We start from the raw sequence: 26,371 nt of genomic DNA on the forward strand, positions 1-26,371 counted from the left end.
AAGGATTCAATATTAAAGGCTTTCTTTAACACACAAGAGGTAGAAACAAAGTTAGAGAACGTAAATTAAACTGGTGTTCAAAGTTGCTACATAGATATGATAAACCAACATAGGGAGTTCCCTTAGTACATGATTAAACTTAAACATGACAAAAGGGGGATTACATACTGAACCCTTAGGGTTACAAAAAGTCATAAGTTCGGTGTTCCCGTTACAAAAGCCATATAGGCAACAAAATGGGGAACTACTCCTAACATGCCATCACTACTCTACTAGAGGTGGAAGTGTGCCAGGGGAATCAGGGTGCCTTGAACGACGCTCCACACAAACTACCCTATCATGGATAGCCCTGTATAGGCTCTGCAGCTCTCTGATGTCGGTGGTGTTGCTCTGCGCAACCTCAGTTAATGTGGTAAGCTGAGCGGTAATGAATCCCAAACTAGGCTCTGTTGCTCCTGAAGATGAGGCCTCGACATCATGCCTACCGACACGTCGAGAATGCTTGCCACGACACCTAGCTGGGGGAGAAGGCACTCGAGTGTGTTGACTCCCCTAAGGCTGCTCAACATTCCCAACCTATAGTCCTTCCTCCTTATTACCCTCTTCACCCACTCCTCCTCATCACTCACTTCCTCCTCACTCTCATCGTTGCCATAGTTGCTTTCGGCTCATCTAACTGTAAGGTCTGGCTCATCCTTGCTAGCTTCATTTCCCCACATTCACATCTTCCGGATGGAAGTAAGATCAAACCACAAGTCTCCCAGCATAAACTCATCCTCATCGTCGAACTCAATGCCAACATGTAGGAAGACTTGTGTCAATAGCCTTCCATAAGGCAAATCACTCTCTTTGGGTCTGTAGCTTTTGTGGACCATGTTGCACATAATGATGTTGGGGAGGTTGAGTGGTCGCTCCTCATATAGGCATAGAGCGATGTTGGAATGCATTAGAGAAGCTTGGTGGAGGTGACCGGTGATGGGAACTAAATTCTACTGCGTCAGTGGAGCAAATATTCTTGGTGAAGGATGGAACTTGGAAACCAATAAAGCCTTGTATGTACCATCCCTCCTCAAGCTCTTTCAAAGATCGGAGTTCTCTTCTATAGTCATGTACTTGAGTGGGTTGGATTTGGGAGGAACGTACCGGATCTCCCCCTCACTAGGAACACCAACGATGGCTACCAAGTCCGCCGAATTAAAAGAGAAGTCTTGACCCTTGACCCGGCTGGATATCCAAAGTCCCCTTCGACCATGCTCCTCGATAGAGAGGTTTCTATAAAATTGCCTAACCAAGTGTAAGTACACTGCTTCATGAGGACATAGTAAGCTGATCCAACCCTGGGCTGCAAATTTTTGCGCAACCTTTGAAAGAACAAAGCTCATCCTCATCAACTTTCCTCTCATGAAGTATCGGCTTTCTCGCGAAGATGGCCCAACGGGCTACGTGTTCTGCTGTACGGAACATAATATGATTGAAATTTTGGGGCTGCCTACCCCTACCCCTAGCTCTACCCCCACCTTGATCTTCCCCTTGACCTCTGCCTTGGCCTTGGGACTTGTTCCTTACTGCTCTTGGTGGCATGGTGATGACCTGCACAATGTAAAAGAGAAGTATGAAGAACTAGTTAGATCAAATACAAAGAAGCTTAGTTAAACTAAATATTGAGGTGAGGATAGGGAAATTTCAATATAACGTGATAGGTCTAGAACCTTGTTTGCACAAGACACTGGAGTCAAAACATGGTAAGCAATATTATAGCAAACAAGCATTCTCAATAATAATTATAATAATAATAATAAAAAACCCTGAACACATAGGCTTCTAAGTAACTGAATAATGTAGGAAAACCTCATTTGGGGATTGGAACAAACACATCATCTCCACACTTTTAAATGGGTGATGTTTGTATAAGGGACTATAACAATACCATGTACAAGGATCAAACAAGGTAAGTAAATAGGGATATATATATGAATAACCATTTAGAGAGCATATATAGTAAGCATTATAGAAATTTCAATTCTAAGAGCCCTAGGCTTGAAGGAAAATTTGAAAGAATGAGCAATAGGTTGAAATTGCCTATATGTGTAATGTGTGGGTGATGGGTGCAATAAATAAGGCATGTAGGAAGTAGATAAAAACAAGGACCCATACAAGAACTGATGCAATACACGAAAGGAGTACAAGAACCCAATTGGACCTTCCTTCAAACACCTCATGTGCACCATTTCAAGCTAGTGTTTATGAAGTCAAAGGGAAGGGGGGGGGTTTGTACATATATCGTTGGAATGCTAAGTACATGATCTAACAGTGTGAATTAACAAAGATGTATAGACAAGTAACCATTTAGAGGACTTACTCACTAGGTGTAGACACTGAATTTTGTCACCCCCAGGCGATGATGACAACAGGACACAGACATACATCGGTACCTCTTTCAAGAAGGACTCTTGTCCTTACATCTAAGCCAAATCACCATAACATCCTTAAAATGACTTATAAGACCCTTTTACCAAAATGCTGAAGGAGGTACTGCTCACCTTCCCCAACCACGGCGGTCTCGCTAGCTGGTTAGCGGGCTGTGGGGGTCTAGGGGGCAGGCAGCCTGTGAGATAACCTAGAGGGGGGGTGAATAGGTTATCACTAATGAATTTTAACCTTTTTCGATTTATCTTCCAATTAACTGTATAAAACAAAAAGGTAAACAAAAATAATGCGGAAATAGGAAGACACAAGATTTATAGTGGTTCGGCTAAACCAAGCTTACATCCACTCCTCTCAACCTTGAGAGAGTTCCACTAGTAACTTCCTTTTAGTACAGTAGGTGGGAAGAACACCTTTACAATCTTTTTCACAGGATAAGAGGATCCTAACTCTTTTTCACAGGATAAGAGGATCCTACACACTAATCTAAGTACAGTCTAGATTAATGTAAAAATTCTTTCTTAACTCAAAAGAATAAACAATTGAAAGATAAAAGGTAAGGATTACCTAGACAAGGAATGCGATATGTATTCCTTGTGAGTGAAGAATGATGTGTACAAGAATGCTCAACGTAGTGCCTTTAAGATGATAATGCTTGTAGCATAAATGTTGAGAAGGTCTTTGATAAGTTGAAGTTCTCTTTGAATGGACTTGTAAGAGAGGATTAACTTCAACAAAGAGAGCTTGAGAGTGATGCTTGAATATAGCTCCCACTTGATTTGAAACTCACACAAACAAGTTTTTAATTGCTAGTACTTGAGGGGTTTTCAAGTGTTGTATTTAGAGCTAAGAAGATGCTCTATTTATACAAAAAATCTGGGTTAAGTTTGAGTCACAACGGATTAAAAACGGCTAGTTTTTAGTTAAACTGGTCGACCACTTTGTGTGCCAGTTGACCTCTTTAAGAGAGCCGTTGAAAAAATAGCCATTGGAGTCAAAATATGACCAACCGATCGATCACCGGTCTACCGGTTTTGGAACCGGTTGATGTTGGGCGACCGGTTCCCTAACTGGTTCATCCCACTTCAGTCTCTGTGACTGGCGGTCGATCTGTGTAAGGACCAATCGGTCGATCGATTCTGAAACCGATTCACAGACAGGGTATTTTCAATGATTTTTCTCAGTGGGTACTTACACATATTAAATCCTATTAATACTAAGGCCATTATGGTATATAATCTAGCCTCCTAAGGTCTCTAAAATGCATGATGTATGCAATGTAATTTTTCATTAAGGATGTCATACAGTACATTGTGTAAGTGGAGTGTGTCTAATGATTTGAGTCCTTGGTCTTCATATTGACATCTTCAAAAGGATGTTTTTCAATCTTCAAAAGATCATTATTTAGATCTTTCTATTGTCGAAGCTTCTTATGTCTTTACAGCATCCTTGATCATCCAAGTTCTTTGGTTCTGGGCTTTATGACTTCTTGGCTTCATGACTTCATGGCTTCTTGGCTTGATGTCCATTTTCAAACATGTTTGTTTGTTATCATCAAAACCAATGATTGGGGAGGGAAGTGATTACCTAACAATCTCCTCATTTTTGATGATGACAAACCTCATGATATGTAATTTGAAAAATTCAAGACAAGAATACATCATCATAAGCATTAAGTATATTATCATAGGCATTATGTATGTAATATAAGAAAAGAAATAATTAATTGCCATCAGAAATTGCCATAAGAAATCATCCACTTTTCTGAGAAATTAAATCATCACTTTTCTCTCCCCCTTTTGTCAACAACAAAAAGGTAAGGGATGAAAAGAGCAATAAGCTCCCCCTGCAGAAAATATTAGTAGCCAATAATGAGCATCCGCAAGTAAGCTCTCCCCCTTCAAATATGCATGAAAGATAATAAAGCATATGTATTAATTTTAAACCATAAGCATATTAAGTCAAGAGCATAGAAGGTTTAAAGTAAGAGTGCAAGAATGAAAAGCAGTGCATAGTCTAAGCTATTACAACCCAAATGTACCAAAGTTAAGTTGTTTAGAAGTTCAAGGTTTTAAAGACTGAAAATAGAAGATAGACTAAGCATCAGGAGCATCATCAGCATCAGGAGCAGTAAGAATGTTGAAGTGCTGGGTGACGCGAGAAAGTTGAAGAATCATGGAGTTCATCTTGTCGTCCAGGGAGTCAAGGGGTCCAGTAGTGGCCTTCATGGAGTCTAGCATCATCTGGTGATCAGAAGTGGAGGAGGATCCTTCTGGAGGGTTGAAGTCCTCATCATCACTCTCATCATAGTCTTCTTCTTCAGTGTCAAACGCATTTGATTTCCTTTTGCGATTTTCAGTAACAGGAGCAACAGGAGGAACAATGGACAAGTTCATCTTCTTGATGGTTGTAGCATCAATGTCACATGGCTTATCTTCAGGAATTTCATTTGAGCAATCAATTTGAAAATGGTAGAATATTGTAGTAAGAGTCCTACCATATGGAAGACTATCTTGGGAAACTCTCTTGGAAGCAGTTTCCATTACCCTCATCATGAGATAAGGGAGGCTAATTTGGTTTCCAGTAACCAAACACCAGACAAGGTATGCCTCAAAGGGTTTCACTGCATCCCTATGACCTCCTTTGGGTAGAAGATTGTAAGAGTTAATGAGACACATCACTCTAGGGATGTCATGAAGTTGGAAAGAATTGACCTTTTGGGAATTTCCATCATAATTTTGCATAATTTTGCCATAGACTTCAGCCTCATTCATGAAATCATCATAATTCTGTTTGGTCTTGAGATACTTGAACTCACCATAAGCCCTAATATTCAAAATATCTTTCAAATCTTCCATATTAAAAGAGATGGGAGTGCCATTGACTAGAGATTTAATTCTCAAGTCTCCATCTTGGCCTTCAACTTCAAGTTGCAATAAAAATACTTTACCAAAGCAGGATAGCAGAAATTGGTGTGATAAAGTGCAAAATCCCATCCAAAAAAAGTGTAGAATCCAAATACTAGGGCCAAAACAGAGAGGCTTCAAAAAATGAGAAGAGAGACTCATTGTAAGCCCTAGTCTTCCCTTTGTTTGCAGTGGTCTTCCTCTTCTTGCTTAGAGCACCTTCCTTAAGAGCCATTGTTGAAGAAAAAGAGGGTTTTGAGGGAAAGAGATGAGATTGAAATGTAATGGGGCAAGGATTCAAGGGGTTTTATAGAGTTTTTGCCCAAGAAAGTTCGTTCAAGGGTTTTGGAACGAAGAGGCACGAAAAAATAGATGAAGAGAAGTGAAGAAAAGACCTCTCGGTTTCCCTTAAAAACGTGATTTTTAGCGATCCGGTCGACCGGTTGGGGCAGAAATCCTGTAATTTTGAATTTTTGAAACAAAAATTGATTTTTCAGCCCAATAAGAGTATTTCCAAATAGAAATATGCTCTTATTTCAAAAAGGATTGCAGATGCCCTACTCACGTCGAAGCATGCAGAAACGCTTTTCAAATAGGGGTTTCGTGAAAATGTCCGCGACTTATCTAGCAGTGTCAATATGTTCAAGGATAATTTTGCCCTTTTAAGCAGTGTCACGAAGGAAATGGTGACGAATGTCGATGTTCTTGGCTCGGGAATGAAGAATTGAATTTTTGCTGAGATTTATAGCACTTGTGCTATCACACATGATTTTTGAGGTTTCAAAAGAAATACCATAATCAGTGAGAGTTTGGCACAACATCTACCTGCTGCAAAATATTCAGCTTCAGTAGTAGAGAGTGCAACATAATTTTGTTTCTTTACTGAACCAAGAAACAAGACATGATCCAAGAAAGTGGCAAGTTCCATTTGTACTCTTGCGATCGAGATGACAACCAGCAAAATCGGCCTCAGAAAAGCTAAGTAATTCAAAATTATTGTTCATAGGATACCATAATCCTACATCAACAGTGTTTTTTAAATATTTGAAAATTCTTTTAACTGCACTGGCATGCGATTGCATAGGGTTAGCTTGGAATCTAGCACAGGCACAAACACTAAACATAACGTCTGGTCTACTCACAGTCAAGTAGAGCAAACTGCCAATCATACCTCGATATCGAGTGGGATCAAAAGGAGTTCCATTCTCATCTTTTGATAAACTTAGGGAGGTACTCATAAGAGTGCAAGAAGCTTTCTAAGCATTTATATCAAATTTCTTCAATAATTCTTTAATATATTTAGACTGATTAATATAAATTTCATTTTCAGTTTGTTTAATTTGAAGTCCTAAAAAGAAATTCAATTCACCCATTAAACTCATTTCAAATTCATTTTTTATGCAGTTATTAAATTCAATGCATAGAGATTCATCAGTAGCACCAAAAATGATATCATCGACATATATTTGAACAATGATTAAATGTGATCCCTTATGCTTAACAAACAAAGTTGTGTCTACTTTACCAATAATATAATCATACTCAATAAGAAATTTTCTTAATCTATCATACCAGGCTTTAGGTGCTTGTTTAAGTTCATATAAAGCCTTCTTGAGTTTATAAACATGATTAGACAAAGTAGAGTTTTCAAATCCAGGAGGTTGTGAAACAAAAACTTCTTCAGTTATAAAACCATTCAAGAATGCACTTTTTACATCCATTTGATAAAGTTTGAAGTTCTTATGACAAGCAAATGCTAACAACATTCTTATAGCTTCTAATCTAGCTACAGGAGCATAAGTCTCATCAAAGTCAATTCCTTCCTGCTGATTATAGCCTTGAGCAACTAGTCTTGCCTTGTTTCTCACAACAATTCCATTCTCATCAAGTTTATTTCTGAAAACCCATCTTGTTCCAACGATGGATTTATTTTTAGGTCTTGAAACAAGTTCCCAGACATCATTTCTTTTGAATTGATGTAATTTCTCTTGCATAGCCAGAATCCAATCATTATCTAGCAGTGCTTCCTTTATGTTCTTAGGTTCAATCATAGACAAGAAAGCAGCAAAATCACAACTATTTTGGATTTTAGATCTAGTTTGAATACCTTTTTCAATATTCCCAATTATTTGGTCTAAGGGGTGATGCCTTACAGGTCTTATGTCTTTAGGAAGTCTAGTTGACTCTTCTAAAGGGGTATCTTTGATGGAATCATCTAGAAAGATGGTCTCAACTCTCTTTTTGATCTCGGATAATGTATCCTCATCATCATCAACCAATGGTTTATATCTATCTTTGGGAAGTGAAACATCAAATTTGACATTCATGGATTCTTCCACAGTTAAGGTCTTCTTATTAAATACTCTATAGGCTCTACTGTTGTCGGAGTATCTAAGAAAAATACCTGCATCAGATTTTTCTTCAAATTTCCCTTTGGGATCTTTGGTATTCAAGACAAAGCATTTACATTCAAAAATTTAAAAATAGTCAACCTTGGGTTTCTTTTCAAAATACAATTCATACGGAGTTTTAGATAAAATCCTTTGGATTAAAACACGATTGAAAACATAGCAAGCAGGATTCACCGCTTTAGCCCAAAAGTATTTTGGTAGAGAATATTCACTAAGCATAGTCCGGACAGTCTCTTGAAGAGATCTATTTTTCCTTTCAATAACCCTATTAGATTGAGGAGTTCGAGGAGCTGAGAAGTTGTGTGTGATACCTTCACCATCATAGAATTTCTCAAATTGGTTTGAGTTGTCAAACTCACCACCATGATCACTTTTTATCGTAGTGATCAAATAGCCCTTTTGGTTTTGTATTTTCTTGCATAGTATTGCAAATTCATTAAAAGCATCTTGTGTCTAAGAAATAAGGTCCAGGTATATCTAGAATAGTCATCAACAATCACAAATGTATATACTTTACCACTCAAGCTTGGAGTAGGTATAGGACCAAACAAATCTAAATTAAGTAATTCAAGGGGTCTACTTGTAGATACAATATTCTTAGATTTATGAGAAACTCTTGTTTGTTTCCCTTTTTGACATGCATCACAAAAATAATTTTTGTCAAATTTCAGTTTAGGCAAGTTTCTAACAAGATCTTTTGATGCAATGGATTCTATCAACTTCACATTTATATGATCAAGCTTTCTATGCCAAATATTTGATTCTTCATGTGAAATCAAGCATGTAATACTAGGACTAGCTTCATTAATAATACAAGTATATATATTGTTATTTCTAGTTTCTTTCAATATGATTTCATCATTAGCATCCATAACTAAACAATGTGAAACATTAAATCCGGTACTACAAAGTTTACTTACACTAAGTAGATTGTAAGCAAGTTTGTTTACCAAACAAACATTTGAAATAGTAGTACCTCCAATATTTATGTTTTTGATACCAACAATTTTTCCTTTGTCATTATCTCCAAAAGTTACCCATCCACCATCATATTTTCTTTGTTTTGTAAAAAGCTTTTCATTTGATGTCATATGGTTGGAGCATCCATTATCAATGTACCATTCAATTTGATCTTTGTTCTTCAAGCATACCTACAAAATAAGATTAAACATACATTGACCCCCACATTCTTATGGGTCCCTTGTGGTTAGGATCAAGGGTTCCTTTGGGCACCCATACTCTCTTAGTAGAGTCGTTCATGGAATAAAGGTTCCTTGGGGATTGACCATAGCTACTTGAGGATGATCTGGATGGTGTTGTAAATTTTTGAGTTTTTGATTTTTGATATCTAGGATAGATATTCAAGGGAGATGGTGTCCTCTTTTGACTATCAAAAGACTTTTGAGATCTCCTTCTTCTTTGAGGTGTATATGATTCATAATGTCTTGGGTAGTAAGACTTATATGACCTATGGTTTGGGTGAGGTCTATGGTTTCTTTCCATAAGGTAGGGAGTTTGTGGTCTATAATATTACCTTTGTGGCTCTTGAGGAACAAATTCCCTTTGTGACCTATACCTTTTGTGATAGATATATTGGAAGGCATGATTCTTTGGTTTTCCATGATTTTGTTTTCTTCTTGGTTTTCTAGAAGAGGGTACTTGAGAATTTGAAGTTTGATCTTGGCTTGCTTCTTTTGGATGTACCATCTTACTCTTTCCTTTGGCTTATTGTGGGATTCTCCCATCATAGCCTAGACCTTCCTTATCAAGAGGGGTCTTTTGTGGTGTACCAAGAAGAGCATCTAAGGACTTTTGTCCTTTAGTAAAGGTGAGCAAGGCCGACTTCAAATTTTCCTTTTCTTCTTCAAGCTTAGCAATATAATCATGTAGACTATCTACCTTATTGTGAAGATTAATAACTTCTTTTTCTAATGTAGAGTTGGAAGCCTCAAGCTTTTGGCTTGCCTCATAGAGAGCTTCAAAGCCTCTTTCTATATCATCTTCATCTATATCATTTGTATCAATATCATTAATTGAATTGCTATTTGAACTAAAAAAGTCAGAATTTACCTCTAATTCATTTTCTCTTTCATAAGCCATTAGTGCTAGGTTTGTGGTTTCTTCTTCAGATTGATCTTCTTATTGTTCTTCATCCGAATCCCATGATATTTCAGTGACATAGGCTTTCTTCTTGTCTTGACCCTTATGTGACTCAGTTTTGAAGTGACCAGGCTTTCTGCATTCATAACAAACTATATCTTTTCTGTTAGAAAAAGAAGGTTTATCCTTAGAGATGTATTTACCTTTGTTCTCTCTTGATGTCTGTCATTTCTTGAAGAACTTTCTTCCTTTCCATTTGAGGAATTTTTTAAAGTTCTTGGTGATTGGAGACATCTCCTTTTCTGACATACTCAAATTTTCGTCTTCATCGCTTTCATCGTCAGAAGAGTTTGCAACTTTGAGTGCAATAGTTTTTCTCTTTGGTTCTTTCGTCTCTGTCCGTTTGTCATCTTCATTTAACTCAACTTTATGAATTAGTAGAGATCCCATAAGCTCATCCGTACTGACCATGTTTAGATTCTTTGCTTCTTTTATGGTCGTAACTTTTGGTCTCCATTTGAGAGAAAGTGATTTGAGAATCTTTCTCATATTTTTGGACTTGGTGTAGGTCTTCCCTAAGCCCTTCAACTTGTTTATGATGTTAGTAAATCTTAAAAACATATCAGCGATAGTTTCATTTTCTAACATCTTGAACAATTCATATTCAGTCATAAGCTTATCAATTTTTTATTCTTTCACTTGTGTTGTTCCTTCATAAGAAACGACAAGAGTGTCCCAAATTTCTTTGGCAGACTCACACATAACTATTTTATCGAATTCAGATTCGCTTAATGCATATTGTAAAAAGATAATAGCTTTAAAGTTGTGTTGAATTTTCTCCTTTTCTGTTGGAGATAATTCATCAGTGGTTTTGGGCATATTTTTCTCACCAATCTTTTTGGTGAAAGCATATGGTCCATTTTCAATGACATGCCATATATCTAAGTTGTGTGCATATGTGAAGTTTTTAAATCTAATTCTCTAGTATGCAAAATTATCACCATTAAACAGTGGAGGTCTCGAGACATTTAGTCCCTCGAGTGCGTTATGGTGTGCTGCCATAGATCTTTAGTCTCTGTGTATTGAGCTCTCGCTTTGATACCAATTGTGAGATAACCTAGAGGGGGGGTGAATAGGTTATCACTAGTGAATTTTAACCTTTTTTTATTTGTCTTCCAATTAAGTGTATAAAAAAAAAAGGTAAACAAAAATAATGCGAAAATAGGAAGACACAAGATTTATAGTGGTTCGGCTAAACCAAGCGTACATCCACTCCTCTCAACCTTGAGAGAGTTCCAGTAGTAACTTTCTTTCAGTACAGTAGGTGGGAAGAACACCTTTACAATTTTTTTCACAGGATAAGAGAATCCTAACTCTTTTTCACAGGATAAGAGGATCCTAACTCTTTTTCACAAGATAAGAGGATCCTACACACTAATCTAAGTACAGTCTAGATTAATGTAAAAATGCTTTCTTAACTCAAAAGCATAAAAAATTGAAAAATAAAAGTTAAGGATTACCTAGGCAAGGAATGTGACATGTATTCCTTGCGAATGAAGAATGATGTGTATATGAATGTTCAATGTAGTGCCTTCAAGATGATAATACTCGTAGCATAAATGTTGAGAAGGTCTTTGATGAGTTGAAGTTCTCTTTGAATGGACTTGTAAGAGAGGGTTAACTTCAACAAAGAGAGCTTGAGAGTGATGCTTGAATATAGATCCTACTTGATTTGAAACTCACACAAACAAGTTTTTAATTGCCAGTACTTAAGGGATTTTCAAGTGTGTATTTAGAGCTAAGAAGATGCTCGATTTATACAAAAAATCTGGGTTAAGTTTGAGTCACAACGGATTAAAAATGGCTAGTTTTTAGTCAAATCGGTTGACCACTTTGTGTGCCAGTCGACCTCTTTAAGAGAGCCATTGAAAAAGTAGTCGTTGTAGTCAAAATATGACCAACCGATCGACCGGTTGTGGAACCGATTGGTGTTGGGTGACCAGTTCTCCAACAGGTTCATCCTACTTCAGTCTCTGTGACTGGCGGTAGATCTATGTAAGGACCAACTAGTCGATCGGTTCTGAAATCGGTTCACAGACAGGGTATTTTCAATGATTTTTCTCAGTGGGTACTTACACATATTAAACCCTATTAATACTAAGGCCATTATGGTATATAATCTAGCCTCCTAAGGTCTCTAAAATGCATAATGTATGCAATGCAATTTTTCATTAAGGATGTCATACAGTACATTGTGTAAGTGGAGTGTGTCTAATGATTTGAGTCCTTGGTCTTCATATTGACATCTTCAAAAGGATGTTCTTCAATCTTCAAAAGATCCTTGTTTAAATCTTTCTATTGTCGAAGCTTCTTATGTCTTTACATCATCCTTGATCATCCAAGTTCTTTGGTTCTGGGCTTCATGACTTCTTGGCTTCATGACTGTATGGCTTCTTGGTTTGATGTCTATTTTTAAACATGTTCATTTGTTATCATCAAAACCAATGATTGGGGAGGGAAGTGATTACCCAACACAGCCCCCTTGTGGAGGGTGTGGGGGGGGCGGAGCCCCCTGACAGAAAATTTTTTAAAGAGTCAAAAAGGAGAAGAAAACCCAAAAAGACCAAGCCCACAGGCCCAGACAGAACCCCAATACTAGAGGAGCCCATTTAAAGCCCAAAATCAAGGAAAATTGGCACTGTGCCCCCACGACACCATGGATACTCCCACGGCACCGTGGGGACCCACCACGGCACCACTGTACTTTTTCCACGTCACCGTAAAGGGGTGTGACATCAGCCTACTGATGTCATCCATGGCACCGTGGAAAAGTCCCCCACGGCGCTGTGGACATCTCCACAGCGTTGTGGAAGACTTATTTGGCCTAGCTTGTGGGACACTCTCCCCTATAAATAGGAGGGTCCCCCTCCCTTGTTTTTTACAGTTTTTTTGGGCAAAGAGACCCTCCCAGCTCATTTTGTACCCCTTTTCCCCCTAATTCTCTCCCTCTTGAGCGTCTGTTGGAGCAAGACTCCAAAGGCATAGGTAGATCCTTCGATTACCCACTCGAGTAAAGAGTGGTTCTTATCCCGCAATTTCATTATCCCGTCAGTGTACAGATAACAAAAAATCCCCTTCGCAACTGTTATTCTATCTGCATACAGATAACAAGAATCCTTTATATAGCCGTTGCTCTGCCCGAAGTGAGTGACGAAACCCATCTCATATAGTCCTTACTCTGTCCGACAAGAGAGAGGCAAGCCGATCATCCATCTCCACCTGAGCCATGGGACATCGCATATTTCGTATTTGATGCATTTTCATTTATTTCTTGTATTTCTTGACAGGTATCTGTCTCTTTCCTTCTTATTATTTTTGGCGTAATGTAGACAATTAAAGTAATTTGCTTTTGTGTACATAGTAAATGATTTCTTCTTTGTCATGATTAGTGCATCATAACCTAGCCTTGCATGTTAGTATATGATATATTATTAAGGGAGAATATTAAAAAACAAGCATCTAGTAGAAAGACCGGTTTATCCGGGCGAGGTGGGTGCCTAACACCTTCCCACTCTCGTAACCTGACTACTTACCCTGAATCTTTGACCAGATCATATGGAATCACGTAGCCCTTTCCGCTAACCCAGGATGGGGCTACACCCATTGGGCCCTAGGCCCTAATCCTAGGTGGCGACTCCATTTCTTTATGAAGTATGATCCCAATCCCCATGATGATATGTCGGAACGATACACCGTTATTCATCGAAGCCAATCCTTGTCGCCATAAGGCTGAGGAACCCTCGTCCTGAGGACCACGGTACTTACACTGGGCATTATAAAAACTTCAAAATTTTTTTTTTTAAAACCTTAGGATTGAAAATGAACTAGAAGGATTGATGCTTAGACATGTGGTAATACATTAGGAGCATAAGAAATATGAAGGAAGCCAAGGAATTTATACACAAAGTGGGGCAAATATATATAACAAGGGGATAGAGAACCCATTTGATCATTTCTACAAACACCCTATAAGCATAACCTAGATCTAAGTGATTTGGATTCAAAGTGAGGGGGTTCTTGTATAATAACCATCTCAAAATCGAAATACATTATCCTACCCAACTTAATCTATGAAAAATCATACAAAACATCAAACATTGATTAAACATGTCCATCACCCAATAAAAAAACCCCAAATCCCAAGCCCTATAATGGAGGAATCGATGATAGCATAGAAGAAGAGGTGTGTGAATGGAATGTAGAATGTATGCCCTATGTGTAGAATCTAAATGATGGGTGTTTAGCATGTAAACCATATGACCTCAAACCATGAGAGACTAAGAAGAGGTTATGAGAACCGAATACCCAAGAACACCTTCCAACCCTTGAAATAAAAATCAAAATTTGATGGCAAGACTTACTTTGATCGAGCTCGGTTGGGTGAATGAGCCTTGGAGTGGCTTGAACTAGCTAGGAATGCCCTCTGGTCGTGGGTGAGAGCCTCTCCCAAGTAGAGTATTTTTGAAATGAGAAAATAAAAGGCATAGGAGGGTTTTAACTAAAAATCTCTCACTGGCAAGAACAGCCCAAGAGCAACGGCAGGACCATTCTGCTGGTGCCTAAGATGCTCCTTCTGCCGGTGGAATTTCTCGAGAGGGATCGGCACTTGTGATCAGCATGAACCACCTAGTCACCTTCCTGCCGGTCCGACAAGCTGCTTCTGTCGGTCAGAGTATTAAAAAAAAAAAAGAAAAAGAAAATAATAAAAATAAAGTAAAATAGAATATATATATATATGTATATATATAATAGTATATATATATGTATATATAAAGTAAAATATATATATATATATATATGTATATATATATAATAGTAATAATAACATAATATAAAATAAAATAAAAATATACTATATATTTATTTCCCTTAGTTATAACTTTGTGGGACCCACCCGCTTATACCATGACATGTATGCAAGCCCTAGTGTTTTTACTCATGCACAATTTAATGCGAGCAATACGATGGTTTCAATTCATTTCGTGTATTATTCTAATAGTTTCAAAATTATCTATATTTTTTTTTATTCTTAGGGATTCGAGATGGTGCAAACTCGGCAACAACAAGCTGGGGATCCCGCTATGCCAAGTAATGAGATAGTTGCGAACCCCGACCCAATCGATCCACCTCCTCCCCTACCTCAAGCTGCCGCCCAAGCTGTCGGAACTTTAGGCACTTCCATTCCTCCTCCTCCATGGCCAGGGGTGTCAGTTCATGAGGTCACTACACTCGTGGGTGACATTCTTAGAGGCTTTTAGGAAGAACAAAGGCAATATATGGAGACCATGATGATGCAATCAGAGCAGCGTTAAGAGCGCCTCTTAGCCCAAATTAGGACCTATTCCAGGCTGCTACTGCCAGTCAAGCACCTCAAGTCCGAGCTGCTCCTCCATCACTAGCAGTTCATGCAAGGGTCGCTATACCACCTCCCTTGGTATACCACCCACCTCCCCCAGAGCAGCAGGCTCTACTATTTGTGAACCCGATGATTCCAATTGTTAAGAAATTTCAAAAGCTCAAACCTCGCACCTTCGCCGGACTCACCGATGATTTGCTCCTCCCCTCTAAATGGGTCTAACAAATGAAAAAGATTTTTGATTTCCTGGGTTGCACGGACGAACAAAGGATAGCTTGTACTGATTTTCAACTAGAGGGTGATGCCAAGGCTTGGTGGAAAAGTACTCGACCCAATCTCATGGCTCTTCATCCCAACCTCACTTGGGACCAATTCAAGACCGCCTTCTGTGAGAACTACTTCTCCAAGAACTTTTGGGAAAAGAAGAAAGCAGAATTTATGTCGCTAGTTCAGGGGTCGAAGTCGGTACTAGAGTACCAACATAAATATGAGGAATTACACCACTTCGCACCTCCTTATCTTAGAGATGACCAGGGGAAGGAGAGCAGATTTGAGAGAGGGTTGAGAAACACTATTGGGGCCATAGTGTTGACTCATCACCTTCAACAGTACACCAAAGTGGTTCAAATGGCAAAGTCCGTCGAGGATCGACTGAATAAAAATTATCACCCACAGTCCAGTACTGAAAAACGGCCTGCATCTTCATAGAACACTCAGGGGCCAAGCAAGTATCCTCGGCCTTATTATGTCGACCCTGCACCATTTCAGTATAGGAGGCCTGAGGCACCTTAGCCCACCAAGCCTGCACAGTCATCAGCTGCATCCCAACCATCCATATCGGGCACTTTTCCAAATCTTGCTCGGGCAAGAAGCTAGAGTCGTCACATCCTCCATCTCGACCTCCTATGCCCCATCCTATCAGCTGTGCCATTCGGCCATATACAAGAAACACATTGCTCAGGCAGATGTATGTTGTCACCAAGGAAGAGGCAGAGAGCGCACCAGGAGTGGTGGCTAGTATGACAGCTACCTCATTAATAATAGTTTTTACTTGTCCTTTCCTTTATCCATGCATGCATACCACGAGAATAATTTGTATCATGTGTTAGGACCTTAACAATCTCTAATTCACCTGCACATATATTGTTTGACTCAAGGGCATCCCATTCATTCGTGTCCCCTGCTTTTGCAAAGGAGATGCACATTTACCCAGAGAACCTAACTCAGGGGCTAGCAGTTAGTACACCTACAGGCAGTGTTGTGAAATTGGACATGGTTTATGAGCCTTGTACGGTGGAAGTATATGGTCGAAAGATGACAACCCGCCTCATCGAACTCGACATGACCAACTTTGATGTTATTCTTGGAATGGATTGGCTGGCGGGTTACCAATCCAATGTAGTATGTGCCAAGAGGCAGATTGTCTTCAAGCCTAAGGGAGGGAAGAAATTTACTTTTGTGGCAGACCAGAAGAGACATAAGAAGTTGATTATCTTCACTCTCCAAGCACGGAGATTGATGGATTCGGGTTATCTTGCCTTGATTATGGAAACGAAAGCCAAGATTAAACCCTTGACTGATATTGCTATAGTGAAGGAGTATCCGGATGTATTCCCAGAAGACTTAACAGAGTTGCCTCCCGATCAGGAAACAAAGTTTGTGATAGATCTAATCCTAGGGGTAGCACTAGTCTCAAAAGCCCCATATAGAATGGCCCCCTTAGAGTTGAAAGAACTACAAACCCAGTTACAAGATTTGTTGAAGAAGGGTTTTATCCGACCCAATGTATTCCCTTGGGGGGCACCAATCCTCTTTGTTAAGAAGAAGGACGACAGTATGCGAATGCGCATAGATTACCGAGAGCTTAATAAGTTAACCATCAAGAATCGATATCCACTGCCAAGGATAGATGACTTGTTTAACCAGTTGCAAGGTGCAAAGGTCTTTTCCAAGATTGATTTGAGATCTGGTTACCACCAACTCAAGATCAGGGAGAAGGACATAAGTAAGACCGCATTTAGGTCTCGATATGGGCATTATCAGTTCTTGGTGGTGTCGTTTGGTTTAACCAATGCACCAGTTGCATTTATGAAATTGATGAACCGAGTGTTTCAGGACGTATTGGATAAATTTGTCATTGTCTTCATTGATGACATCTTGACTTATTCCAAGAATACAGAAGAATACTCTCAACATCTGAGAATGGTTCTACAAAGATTAAGAGAGAAGAAGCTATACGCCAAATTTAGTAAGTATGAGTTTTGGCTTCCATAGGTAGCATTTCTACGACATATAGTTTTAGAAAAAGGAATTGAAGTGGACCCTGGAAAAGTGAAGGCTGTACTAGAATGGGAAGCACCAAAGAATGTTGGCAAAATTCAAAGTTTCCTAGGGCTAGCAGGGTATTATCGAACTTTCATTGAGAACTTTTCTCACATATCAGCATCAATGACTAAGTTAACCCGAAAAGGGGTGAAGTTTGAATGGTCGGAGGAGTGTGAAAAGAGCTTTCAAGAGCTGAAACATAGGTTGGTCACTGCCCCAGTTTTGACACTCCCATCAGGTACCAGGGGTATGACAGTGTACAGTGATGCCTCTAGATCAGGGCTTGGTTATGTTTTGATGAAGAATGGTAAGGTAGTAGCGTATGCTTCTAGGCAGCTAAAAGACTACGAGAAGAACTACCCTACTCACGATCTTGAGTTGGCGGCGGTAGTTTTTGCACTCAAGATTTGGCGTCATTACCTATAAGGAGAGAAAAGCGAAATCTTCAGCGATCACAAGAGCTTGAAGTACTTCTTCACTCAGAAGGAGTTGAACATGAGGTAGAGGCGATGGTTGGAGCTGATGAAAGACTATGATTGTACCATTCAATACCATCTAGGCAAAGCCAATGTAGTGGCAGACACACTTAGTAGAAAGTCACAAACCTTTTCCTTGGCAGCTTTAATAGTTAATGAGCGGCTTATAGAGGAAGCCAGAAGGATGGAGTTAGAAGTGTTGATTGATGATGCTACTGTATTACTTGTTGCCCTGACGGTACACCCTCATTAGTAGAGAAGATCAAAGCAGCCCAACCTATTGATGAAGAGTTACAAAAATTGATAGATGGTATTTGAGAAGAGAGACAACAAGATCCAGACTTCATAGTGCCTGGGGATGGGGTCCTCCAATTCAGAAGTAGACTATGTGTACCCAACGATGATCAATTAAGGAAAGATATAATGACAGAAGATCATTGTTCATCATACTCAGTACACCCCGGCAGCACCAAGATGTATAAAGACTTAAAGATGCATTATTGATGGATTGGGATAAAGGCTGATGTGGCAACATTTGTATCAAAGTGCCTTATCTATCAGAAGGTTAAGGCGGAGAGACATCGACCCTATGGATTTTTACAATCACTCCCGGTTCCAGAATGGAAGTGGGAGCACATCACCAAGGACTTTGTCACCGGATTGCCCCAAACAAGTAGGAGTGTTGATGCCATATGGGTGATTGTTGATCAACTCGCCAAGACCGCACACTTCATTCCAATTAAGGTAACCTATCCAATGGACAAGCTGGCAAACCTGTACATGGACAATGTTGTTCGCTTGCATGGGGTTCTAGTAAGCATTATTTCCAATCATGATCCCAGGTTTACATCCAGATTTTGGGGTGGTTTCATGAAGGCTATGGGCACACTGCTGAACTTTAGTACGGCCTTTCACGCACAGACCGATGGTCAGTCAAAGAGGACCATATAGACACTAGAAGACATGCTAAGGGCATGTGCCATTGACTTGAAAGGCAGCTGGGACGAGCATATTTCACTCATTGAATTTGCTTACAACAATAGTTACTAGGCCACTATTGGTATGACACCGTTCAAAGCACAGTATGGCAGAAAGTATAGGACACCATTGTACTGGGACGAGGTTGGTGAGTGATGGATATTAGGGCTTGAAGTGATACATGCCACATGTGAAAAGATAGACTTGATTAGAGACCAAATCAAGGCGGCCTAATCAAGGCAGAAAAGCTATGCTGATTTGAAATGAAAGGACCTCGAGTTTACTGTGGGTGACAAAGTGTTTCTTTGAGTGTGGCCAACGAAAGGTGTGTTGCAGTTTGGTAATAAAGGAAAGCTGAGTCCTAGGTACATTAGGCCGTATAAAATCCTGGCTAGGATTGGACCGGTAGCGTACAGACTGGCGTAACCCCTCTCATTAGCTGGTATCCATGATGTATTCCATGTCTCAATCTTAAGGAATTACATTGTCGATCCTAGCCATGTTTTAGCTCAAGAGCCACCTGAGCTTGTGGAAGATATGACTTATGTCGAGGATCCTGTGAAGATCCTTGAGAGGAATGAGCACAATCTCCGCAATTGTGTTGTCTCTTATGTAAAGGTATGAAGGAGAAACCACTCTGATGAAGAGGCATCTTGGGAGCGCGGCTACATGATAGGTATGTCTTAATTTTAAGGATGAAATTCTTATAAGGTATGGGGAATGTTAAACCTGTACCTAATAATGCAATTTAAAACCCGATCTAACTTTCCGGTCCGGTTGAACCTCGTGTGTAGGAGGGGGAGCGTATTATGCTCGTGTGTTGTGGGCCATGATACTCAAACCATCTCACAATATTATCGATCGTGACATGAGGAAAGTCATCGAGGATAGGTTCATCGACAGAGAAAGGGGAAAATTCATCTATGATGGTGTATTCTTAGAATTCTCTCATTTTGAGAATCCATAGAGCCCGCACCGTTATTACCCATGCCCACTTTATGACGAATGGGAGTAAGTCACTATCTGAATAATTCATGCCTATGCATGACCATTAATAAGTATAGGAACTAAGATGGGCTTTGTTACATCCGTACCTGGATTTTCTATTAATTATAATTTCTCTCTCTTATGATGTGTAGATTCTACTGCCATGTATGCTGGTGAGCTATTTTCACTTGTGGTCAAACCTAGCAACAAGATTGTTGACTAGTTCATGGGCCTGCTTGTGGAAGAGAGGTTCCTTAACTGACAGTGGGGGAGATTTATCGATGGTGATTTCGTTGACTGTCCTCCTAGCATGAATCCACGGAGTGAAGAGTACCAGAGGGCGTTCCCTGTGTCCCCACACCTAGACACTTCTTTTGGCGATGAGCTTAGGATCGCGATCGGGAAACTCTTCGGGATCACGAAGGACACATCGTGACGGTCGAGGGTTAAGACACTGCCCTTTTGAATGTTAGTATATCCTCCCCTTGTTGGCCTTGAAGTGTGGGCCAAAGCCCAATCAGTTTCTTTAGGGTTCTGCCCTTTACAGCAGCAATGGACGCACCAACAGACTCACAAGACTGTTTTAGTCCGTTAGTCCACCTGTACTATTTTGGGCTTTTGGGTGTTTTCCTTGTGTGGGACCCACACCCCATGCCCCGAGCATCCTACCTAGGCACCTATACAAGGTGGACCCCACCCTTGGTCTCCTTGGCTTGTGTGTGTGCCATCAAGGTGGACCCACTTGCCCAAGTTGGCATTTAAATGAATTTTAATTCTTAAAGCCCTAAGCCAAACAGGCCCTAAGTGGGAGCAAATTATAAAGGCAAAGCTTAGCCATTAAGGCTTATTTACTTCTCCTACCTACCCAAAATGGTGGAAGCTGAGGAGCATTAAAGGCTTTAGAGAAGAGAAGATTGGAGGGAGTTGTGGAGGTGGAAGCCATCCATTAGTCCATTCTTGAGGTGAATGTTCTCACCTTTCTCCCTCTCTTTTCCATTTTCAAGTTTGGGGAATCCCCTTGGGATCGATCCCCAGCTTAGGGTTTCCTCTTGGGAACCTAATAACCTCTAATAATCCCCAAATTGAGACTCACTGCTCCTTCCTTGCTGCCTTCATGGTTTAATGACCTGAATTGCTGTTCAAAGCATTGAAGACCTAGAATTAAGTTGGGAAAAACCTTGGAGATGGATCTAATCCCTTGAATCCTCTAAGTCCTATGAAGGGCTAGGTGTTTAGGACCCCCAACGAAGGAATGGACTCACCTCCCTAACCTTAGGACCCTTGTGGTTCCATGGATGAAAGGCTAAAGATGGGAATCTTCCCAGATTTCAAAGAAAGAGTCGACGGATCCACGAGAGGATCCACTATCGTGTTTCCGCTCGTTAGTCTGTCTGGTATAATCCAATTGATTGGCCTGGGTAGAGCCATGAGCAGATTCACTTGGTAAATTTTCCCGTAGCTCAGTTTGCTCTAGGGAATGTCTCAGGGTTTGGATGGATGCACGAGCAGATTCACTTGGAAGTTTTTCCTGTGAATCTGTTCCATCTATTTTCAGTGATTGGCTTGGACGGATCCAAGAACGGATTCACCTAGCTGCCTTTGTCCCTGCATCCGCCCTTGTTGTCTTAACCCAAACTTCAAATAAATTGTTTGGACCCCTCATGGGACCCACCTATACAATTCTAACTATGTTCTCATGCATCCTCAGACTTCGTAACTTGTACGTGAGTGCATGCACCAAGGTAAATCTTATCGAACACACCGAACAACAAGTAAGCAAATTGTGAGTGGGTTTTGGGTGATGTTTGGGCTTGATATATATATATATATATATAATATGCATATAGCTATATAGATTACATGATGGTTCTTATGCTTGCATTCATTCTCACTATGTTGCATCTTTGCATATAAAACCATGTTGGATACGAATTGATGAAATGTGAATATGTTTACTTTGCTTTATTGCATCGGGGTTATGGTGCCAGGTATACCAGTGTTGAAACCCTAGAAATGCTTATGATATTTATTGATTGCCATCCTGATCTGTATGTGCCGTGCCGTGCTAGTATCCGAGTACTAGATGGAATAGGACGTTGATGCACCCGAAATACCTCTCGGGACGATAGGACTTACATATAGTATATCTATGGCTAGGACTCTTATTCCCTTATTCTATGACCCTTGCCAACAGGGGTTTGTGTATTGGATAGTCTGAGTACTTGTTGCCTGTGGAGGTGGGAGAGGCCAGGTCAAGGGTAGTGATGGCTATCGGGGTCTGCCACTGGGTGGTCTGATGGTTTCTACCGGCGTAGGCTCTCGTGTGATAACTGTGGTCTCATTGTGATAAGTTGAGTGACCCACAGGGTCTCCTGAGTTATCATAATAGCATATACCATGACTTAGATTGTTTGACAGGTGAAAAATCTATTTAACATTACATGCATCATAGACTATGTGTGATTGTGTGTTTGTGCATTCCCCTTTCCCCTCACTGGATCAGTGGAGCTAATCCCCTGTGTACACAACTTTTTAGATTTTGACGCAGTGGCTATTTGGCTGCCCTAGAAGCTCAGGCGGCAGACTATGACAGTATTGGCACAGAGGAACCTGAGTCTGTGTTAGAAGAACATGAAGACGGCTGCCCCTGTGATGACTGTGCCTACGGGCATTGATGTTGTTGGGGATTGTCCCCACTTTTGATTATTTTGGGGCTTTGTTCCCATTATGAACATTTTATGTAATAACTTATTATTCTTTTGATGTAGTTACATCATGGTCAGTTGGTAGTCAATGTTAAACTACTATTTTATCACCTAGCCAGTTGAACATATAGTAGTTGCTTATATATTGCTTCCACTTGTATTAACTCTGATGTTAAATGGAATATTCCTTCCTTTATTGTAATTATATTGGGTGGGTCCTTGGTTGATGACTGTGGATTGGGACACTGTGTCATTGATCCTGGTAGGAATTGGGGTGACGCGTGTCATCTTAATCACCCTCTTGACTGTGCTTATTCCTAAGTTTGGGATAGGGGCGTGACAAGCTTGGGCTTAGGACCTTAGCCCTTTTCTATTTATAACTAGAACTTGGGTTATGGGCCTAGTAGGATGATGGGCCCAATAACTTAAACTAGGACACAAGGTTAACACTTAGCCAAACAGCCCTCAACCTTATTGAAGCTAAAGACCTAGACTCCCATCCAAACAAACCCTAAGGACTAAAGCAACTTAACCTAATACCCTATCTCTCTCTCTCTCTCTCTCTCTCTCTCTCTCTCTCTCTCTCTCTCTCTCTCTCTCTCATTTGCAACCACAAAGAAGAAAGAGGGGAAAGAGAAACCATGGGAGCAAGGAGAGGAGAAGAAGAAAGAAGAAGAAGGAAGAAGGAAGAGAAGAAGAAGGAAGAAAGGAGGTGGAAGAGTGGAGCTCGGATATAAGCCCCAAGCTCAGCTCTCCTACTTGGTAATCTTCCCCATCTCTATTTCTCTCATTCCCTAAATTATAGAGCTAGGGTTTGGATTGATTGAGCATATCATGAATGCTCCACCTACCATATGGGAAGGCCATTAGTGGCTGACCTTTAATGCTTGGTTATGAAGATACATAACCTTACATTTAACCCCATGTACCCCCTCCTCCATTTTTGTGGCTTATAGTTGAGGTCCTTACCTCCATTCGTGGGGTTCACCAATCCTATGGTATCCCATTAATTCATGGCTTGAACGCTATCATTAGTAGCTGGATTAGGCCCTTGTGAAACCCAATACCACCACCATGTTCTCATCCTCTCATATTTGGGAGGAGGAAATCATGGAGAAACCCTTAGGTTATGAACCAAAAAGGGGGAGTGCTCTAACCCTTTTGATGAGGTAACCCTCAAGCCCTAGAAGACCTAAGGACCCTTAGGTATAACCCCTTTAAAGCCCTAAACCTTGGGATACCAAACCATTCTAGGAATGGTGTTGACAGCAGGACAGGCAAAAACAAGAGCAAGGGACAGGTAGAAGCATTCTGCTTGTGAAAACCCTGGCTTGGTGCCTGTGAGCTACTGCCAAGGACAGGCAGAAGCATTCTGCCGGTGGGAGACTTGCTATTCATGCCGGTGGCCCTGTATTAGCCCTATGTGACCTCCTTTGGGGGCCCACCTCATATGACCCTAAAACACTAACCTCACCATACATTGTACATCCTCTTTAGGTTGACTCAACCGGCTCAGGGGCATACTAGCGTGTGGGATGGAAAACTTGGTATTGAACGCCAATTCGAGGAACTTAATATTGAAAGCTAGTTCAAGAACCAAGGTGAGTGAGTTAAGCAATCGTCTTAATTTATGGATTGTTTGTGTCATGTCTTGTGAATGTCATTCATGCATGTTTGATATATTATATTATTGACATTAGGGCATAGGATGATCTACGTATAGAGATGTTGATAGGATTTTTCATTTATGTTGTGTGATATTACTCTTATATATGGTACTGTGGTGCGTGTGAGATTGGATTTGGTTATGGGATCCGAGTGCCGGTTGGAACTCGGACTCCGTACGGTGAATTGAATTCATGGCATGTAGAGTTAGGTTTTGGAAATGGGATCCAAGTGTCTGTGGGTGTTGGGCTTTGGATTGCCATGCTTATAATTGCATTAGAGTTGTCTACTGCATTAGGTGGAAACGGGATGGTGACCGGCCGACTGTCTTCGGTCATCACATCCCATACCTGTATGTGTATGCATAGGCTAGAGGGGAGAGAGGATAGCCGGCCAATCGTATTTTGGTATCTATGGACTCGACCTCTGCCTTATGCATGTGCGTACCTTACACATACAATAGATGAATGCTGGTTAGGATAAATGTATACCCAGTACTATGACCCTTACCTCCAGGGGTTTAGGTATCGGTCAAATCTTGAGTCCTGACCGTTATTCAAGGTACAACTCATCGGGAAATTCAGGCGCCGACTGTTATTCGGGCCGAATGCCAGGATAGGGTTTGACTCGAGGGTTTTCATACATCTCTTGGTGGAGACTGGTATGGTAGGCTTCCAGAGTAACTCGGATTTTTCATCACCGGTATATCATCCGTTTATGGTACCGATGTCGGGGATGCTACCTAAGGTGTTGTTATTGTACTATACCTGACTTAGTTGTGTTGTTAGGTGGATAACAATGAAACTATACATCATCATACATTCATGTATTATCATAGGCTCTCACTCCTTGTATGGAGAGTTGTAGCTTTGATGGGTCAATACCTATATGCTGGATGGTTTGTAGTGGGCAGACATTCAGGGTTGAGCCGTTATCCACTTAGACTTGAGGGATTCGACATCCGTTGTAATCGATGGTGACATAGAGTGCCTTTGTATGGTTTGGTCCTTCAGGTGGGAGATCCTTGTTTGAGAACATGACTGCCTTGATTGCATAGAGGGCCCCTACTATGTTGGCCAACTAGGTTGGTTTTGTTTCGATTGGCACATACACACTAGCCAATGCTTTTAGGACTGCCTCTCTATGAGTTCGAGAACCAGTTAACAAACCTTAGATTGAGATGTTGGCTTGAGTTTTCTTGAGTTTCTTCAGAACCTCATTTTTTGGTTCAATTATGGCATTGTTTTGGTTTTGTTTCTGATTTCTTGCCAACTCAGCTGGGTTGTCAATATTGAGCTGGGTTGGATTGAAAATTTTCCCACTTCTTGTGTTTGCATTGTTACACTCTTCATCAGACGGGAACCAGAGCTTGGAATTGAATTGGGCTAGAAGGTGGTCATCATCTTGGTTGATCTGACTCATCCAATTCCTCGTCACTTATGATGATCATGTTGACTTCGGGTTCATCGGTGGTCACAGTAAGTTCTTGAAGCTTAACATACATTGCCCACACTAGAGCCTCAATGGTTCGGGTCTCCTCATCCAATTCTTTGAGGTGGTTAAAGATCCCATCCTCATGGCAAGGGAAAGGCAGGCTAGTTTGTCACCTTGAGCTCAAATTGAGTCCTCCAAGCACATTTCTATGAATGTATGCATTGGACCCTTGGATTAGTTCATTGATGGCATTGACTTGATCTCGAACACTGTTCCAAAGGTCTGTGTGCCTATCCCATAGCCACCAATATTTGCTCATTTTCCCTTTAAAGCTTATTTCATAGGGTCTTAAGTTGCTCTTTCTAGGTTGCTATTATGTTCCAACTCATGAGATTTAAATCTCTATCTTGGTTTTGATGCTCTCTGAGAAATGCTTACATGTGTTGCTGTGGGTTGGTCATGTCACTAGTATGTCCTCTAATGAATTGGGCCAAATTTTTTAGTTCTCGTGCTATCCCTGGTAAGGACCTTATGTCTTCAACCC

The sequence above is a fragment of the Telopea speciosissima genome, chromosome 2 (assembly GCF_018873765.1).
Source record: "Telopea speciosissima isolate NSW1024214 ecotype Mountain lineage chromosome 2, Tspe_v1, whole genome shotgun sequence".
Taxonomy (NCBI): domain Eukaryota; kingdom Viridiplantae; phylum Streptophyta; class Magnoliopsida; order Proteales; family Proteaceae; genus Telopea; species Telopea speciosissima.